We start from the raw sequence: 6,000 nt of genomic DNA on the forward strand, positions 1-6,000 counted from the left end.
GCATCGATGCATCCTTACACAAAAGCTACCTTGCCAAATTTCATTTCTTCAACCTGACATATTAAATGAAATAGATGCTAACACACAAACATACCTTTTTTCCTGTGTTTTTGACTTTTTTGGATTCAGGGTGTCTGAAAATGTAGAGATCTGTAAAAAATTTGGAGGGTCAAATTTGACACAATTTCAATAATTTTCCTTGTTATGTACATATAATAGCTGGGAAAATGAAACTCCTCCAAATTGTTCTAGCCTTCTTCAGCTTTACCAATTTTATAATGTTGGATTAAAAGAGTATAAAAATTAGAATATTTTACTTGGAGAAAACAGCAAATGATTTGCTTTCTGCAACAGACACAATCAAATGCTGGCTTACAATGGCCAAATAATAGCCCACAAATGTTTCTTTGCTGGGAACTTAGTGGAGATATAAGGAAGAAGTCTTAGCCAAAATTAACCATAAGTACCAAGCAGTTTTACAATACACTATGGTAGTGGTTCCCAAAGTGTGTGCCACGGCACCCCAGGGCACTGCAGCTTTCTCACAGGGGCACTACGAAATGTTATAAAAGTTTTATAATGTTAGAATTTAATGTACTTGTTAGAATTTGACATAGGACACCTTGGAAAAATCTGCATTTAGCAAGGGCACCTAGAATCAAAAAAGTTTGGGAACCATTGCAGTACAGGATTTGTCTGAGAAAATAAAAGGCAAGTTTCTTTCAGTTGAGCAAAAGTGTCATTGGTATCTTCCACTTTGATGCTGGCTCTCCATTTAGCACAATTTTGCAGTGATTCACTTGCCTTTGTCACTGCTCGTGCACAGTAAAATTGCCTTTAAATTCTTTGGCAACAATCTATTTTTGCATGCCGATTCTGTTACAGCCAATCAACATGTAAGTTGTAACGGTATGCCTAAAACACCCACTATGGGCACCCTAGTGAAGATTTTAAATTAACAATAAATTATTTTTATTTGTAATAGGAATTTATTATTTATACCATGGAATGGTATAAATAATTATTATATGCCTTGATTAACCTTACGCCGCATGTTTACAACATCCCGTGACTCAGTGAACGTCTCACATTGACTCACGGGAAATTTGTCAAAGAAATGGCAGATACATTTAACATCAAGGTTTACCAGCTAAGGTAAATAAACAAATTAAACTATTTTAAAGTATTTATAGAATGTTTAATAACACTAAATAATTATTTTTAATAGCGTCGTGTCTCCTACCGTATGATATATAGAAATCCTGTTTGCTGTTTGTCTATTGATTTATTAGTTTTTAAGATAAAGAATTGTATATATTTATATATACTGTATTAAGTGCATCAAACATTTAAATATTATGTGCTTCAAAACTCAAAATAATATGCATCAAACTTTCATATATTAAGTGGATCAAACGTGCCTCATGGGAATTTGTAAGGAACGCTCACTAGGGGGTGTCCCGGGCTACTAATACTGTATATAGTGCTAAGAATAACGGATAAAAGTGTGTTGTGGAAATTTTGAAAAGGTGCAAAATAATACCAAATATTGGATAAAAAAGTTAAATACAAAATTAAATCGAAAAATATAAAACTTATTTCAAGTTGAAAATTTTGCCCCATTTAAAAAGTTCCCACAATTCGTTGCAAATCATCTTGAAATTGAGAAAAGAAATTTGAATTTTTATAAATGAAAATGACCAGAATGTTCCTAAATTATATGATGGACAGTGGCTTTTGGATTTACGTTTCCTTAAAATATCACAATGAAATTAAACAAACTTAATAAGCAGCTTCAAGGTGAACACAAATTGATCACAGACTGTTATCAAAATATAGAATCATTCATAGCAGAACTCAAACTTTATGAAAGTCAGTTAAAATCAAAAACTACAATTCATTGTCCAAAATTACATAGATTTAATAGTGACAAAAAACATTTTTCTAAATATGCAAATGAAATTACTAATTTACTAAGAGAATTTTGAGAAAGATTTTCATATTTAAAAATTTATGAGAATATATTTAATATTTTCTTATGTACATCTGACATTGTTGTGGAACAAGCTCCAACAAATTTGCAGATAGATTTGATAGATCTTCATTGATCTTCTGAATTGAAATACATGTTTGAGGCCAATAACAAAGTTCAGTTTTATACAAAATATCTCTGTAATGATAAATTCCCTAACCTAAAAAACACAATGAGCATTACAGCTGCAATGGGAATCATCTATCTCTGTGAATCTCTTTTCTCAAAACTGAAGATTGTTAAATGTAAAATGTTAAATATGAAAGTCGTAATAGATTCATCGATAAAAATTTTAAAAAACCAACTCTGTTGTACAACATCAAAAATACCTGTTAATATTAAAAAAATTAAGTGAAAAATTAAAAAGTAAGTTTCACATTAAAATACATACAAAATACTGTATAGTTGTATATGTTTTGTTGTAAATAAATTTGTGTGGTCCACGGTGTATTTTTATTTTTGGGTTTGGCCCAGTAAACAATTTTGGTTGGACAACACTGGTTTAGAATATTCTGTCCTTTTTGTTGTTTAATTTTATTGTTCTGGCCACTGTATTTATTAATTAATATAATTTTTACTTTTCCAACTCTGTTATATATATAACAAAGGGAAATAATGGTGATCATTCAAAAAATAACTGCCCAAGACTTAATTTTTAGACTCAGGATCTTGAAATGTCAAGAAATCAAAAAAAATTGGGGAATTTTTCTATATGTATAGATGTTTGTTTGTGTGTGTGTGTGTGTGTGTGTTTGTATGGGAGCACGATTTTGTTCACCCTCTTTGAAGCTCCTGTGCTTGTCAAAAGTTTCTGAAATTTTTGCAAGGGGATTTGTGTATTAGGAGATCAATGCTATTAAATTTTGTTGATTAAAGGTCAAGGGGTGGGGAGATAAAAGAGGTTTGGGTGTAGGAAATTCAATCCCAGCCCTTATTTCTAATCCTGGGGTTTCTGGATTATACTTAGTCAATCCCGGGATCATTTTGGTATTGAGGGTTAATAAAAAATAAGAAAATCCTACAGAAATCAGCTCTTTAATCAACAAATCAAATTTAGACAAAAATCAACGTATTTTACGGTATACACCTAGCTAATCTAATCACTCTAACTGATCAGACTTAGTCAGATTAACCAGACTTAAACTCACTCAGTCTTCATGTTAAAGTTATTTTTTTTCAAGCATCACTGAGATCTCTTTAAACTTACATAATTTGAAAAAACCTTTATGTAACAAACTATGCAAATAAACGTTGAAAATTAACAAAAATCTCTCTTAGCATTGACTAAATAAATGTCTTTCATGTAACAACCTAGTAAGTAGATAGTATAGTAAGTTTCTTAGTAAAATGTATTTAAAAATAATATTAATCAGCCACATTTTTCTTAAATATAAAGAAAACTAATCTAATAGGAACATTCTGATTTGAATTGAGAAAATATGATCTGAGAAATAACTGCATCCAGTGTCTCATCACCAAGTCTGCTTCTCAATTTGTTGTACATATATGCAGCTGCTGAGAAAGTACTGTACATTCAGGTTTGATAGAAGTTGGAGAAATCAGGAATTATTAGTAAATACTTATAAGTCCGCTCTAGGTTATAGCTCCAAGTAGAATTTGAAGACTCATACAGGTTCATTTCTTTCTTAACAATTTTGTAAATAAATTAAATGTGTTAATTTTGTAAATTCGGTCTCTGTGAGTCTCTCAGAGTCCAGCAAACCACTACTCCATACGTAAAAAGGCTTTCTCGTGTCATCCTGACAGGGCAAGGTGAGGGTCGTAACCTTTTCACCTAAGATCAATCCCCCCTATGCGAGAGGCATCGGGTCTATTTTTAATAACCCACACTGGCAAAACAAGATGGCTGACACATTAACAGGTAAAACGCACTAAGCAGTGCTCTCGAATGCGCCAGAAAATCAATTAGCACCTGCAAAAATTCAAAAATACAAAAATGAAGTATATTACCAGGTAATCCAGTGAGAACTGCTTGCCTATCATTTTAGTTCAAAATACAAGAAGTTTTATTCCAAGCAAGCATTGCAAGCCCGCTAGGTTAATTAGTGCTACTTGCTTGGTATAAAACTTCTTGTATTTTATATTAAAATGATAGGCAAGCAATTCTGTTAAGAGCACTGGCACTGAACGTTTCACTTCATGAAGTCTATTTTGCAACTTTTTTAAAATGATGTCAATCCCGAAAATCTCAGGATCAGGAAAACTTAATCCCAAAAATTTCAGGACTGAAAAGTGGTCGGGATCCCGAGATCAAATCTTCTATTTGGGTGTCTTATCTTGAATAGGATTGGCTTACTGACAATTTTACTCATCATTAGTATTTACAATTTTTCATAAAACCCATTCCTACCATCAAAATTAAGCTTTTTCCATTTTATAATAATTAAAAATATTAAAAATTTTTAATAATAAAATATCATAACAGATGACACCACACACACAGTTTTAAATGTTGCCAGGAAAGTTAAGCAACTTGTTGCTGGATTTTATGATTGTGTGGGTGCCCTAGAATTTTTTCTAACATTTTTACATATCAAGGTGGATGAGTGGCCTTAAATAAAAGATTGACTCTGTTCATAAAGGCTGTTATGTTTATGAGGAGTTGAAAAAAAGGAGAGAATATGAAGACTTATAGTTTCTTCTAATTTATGAATGTTTTTGTTTTATTATTGTCCTGGCTATTGTATTTATTAATTAATATTTTTTATTTGCATACCATCTTCCCCATGATCTCATTAAGATATTCACCAAGTCCTGTGACAATCCATCCACCATATCTCCCACAACATTCAAAATACTGTCAGATTTATACACACACACACACACACACACACTGAGTGGTCAATTTATTATGACCATGTACTCAGTACATTGTTGGGTTGCTTTTTGCTTACAATACTGCTGCAATTCTCTTTTGCAATGGTGCTCTACAAGATGTTGGTAAGTGGTTGTATGAAGCTGACACCATATCCAATGAATTGCATTTCCCAGTTCATTAAGTATGGATGGGTCTGGATCCAGCTGCCTGATGCCCTTTTTAACCTCATTCCATAAATCCTCAATTGGATTGTGATCTGATGATTATGGAAGCTAAATAAGCAAGGTGAAGTCTCCATCATGCTCTTCAAACCATCTTTGGACAATTTGAGTCTTATGGCATGGAGCATTAAGTATGCTGGAAGTATCCATCTCCAATGGGGTAGACTGGATATACTTGGTCAGTCACAATATTTAAATACCTTGGTCATTCAGACATTGTTCCACACAAAGCAAAGGACCCAAACAATGCCAGGAAAACATCCCCCAAACTACAGTATAGCATTGTCTTCACCAACTTGAAGTGTTGCAGCAATGCTTGTGCTATTTTCTCCATATTCTCACTCTGCCATCTGCATGATGCAATTTTAAATGTGATTCATCAGACCACATTACCCTTTTTCAGTCATTTACTGTCCAATCTTTGTGATCGTGTACAAATTGGGGTTGTTTGACCTTGTTAGCTGCAGACAAAGGCTTTCAAACAGGCCTTTGTCTTCCTTACCCAAGACAATGTAATGTACAATTTTTTTATTTTTTATTTTTATACAGAGATCAGGAGGCTGTCCATTAATGAATTGGACTTAGCCTCATAGAATGAAGTAGTGAAGTAAAGGATTAAGTTGTTGAAGATTAAGATGCTGAGAGTATTTTAGAAGATAGTACAGTAGAACCTCGATTATCCGCCCTAATTGGGGACTGGGGTTGGCCGGATAATTGAAAAGTCGGATAACCGAAAAGTATGAAAAAATCCATTATTAGTGTAGTATATTATTATATTCCATGTAATTAGTATATTAGTATATCGCTATTAACCTATTTTGCGTTGAATTTTCATCGATGTTAAGCCTAACAAAAATTTTTTAAAATAATAATCGTCGCTATTGTATCGTTAAAAATTAGAAAATTAA

General features: G+C 32.5%; 1 protein-coding gene across 1 annotated transcript in view; it reads right to left on the reverse strand.

The window, feature by feature from the left end:
* The window catches only part of LOC111636190 (DNA-binding protein RFXANK-like), a 45,232-nt gene that overhangs the window by 23,008 nt on the left and 16,224 nt on the right, over positions 1–6,000 (reverse strand). The window lies entirely within an intron of this gene.

Source organism: Centruroides sculpturatus, unplaced genomic scaffold (assembly GCF_000671375.1).
Source record: "Centruroides sculpturatus isolate CEXI.00-Female unplaced genomic scaffold, Cexi_2.0 scaffold1031, whole genome shotgun sequence".
NCBI classification, from domain to species: domain Eukaryota; kingdom Metazoa; phylum Arthropoda; class Arachnida; order Scorpiones; family Buthidae; genus Centruroides; species Centruroides sculpturatus.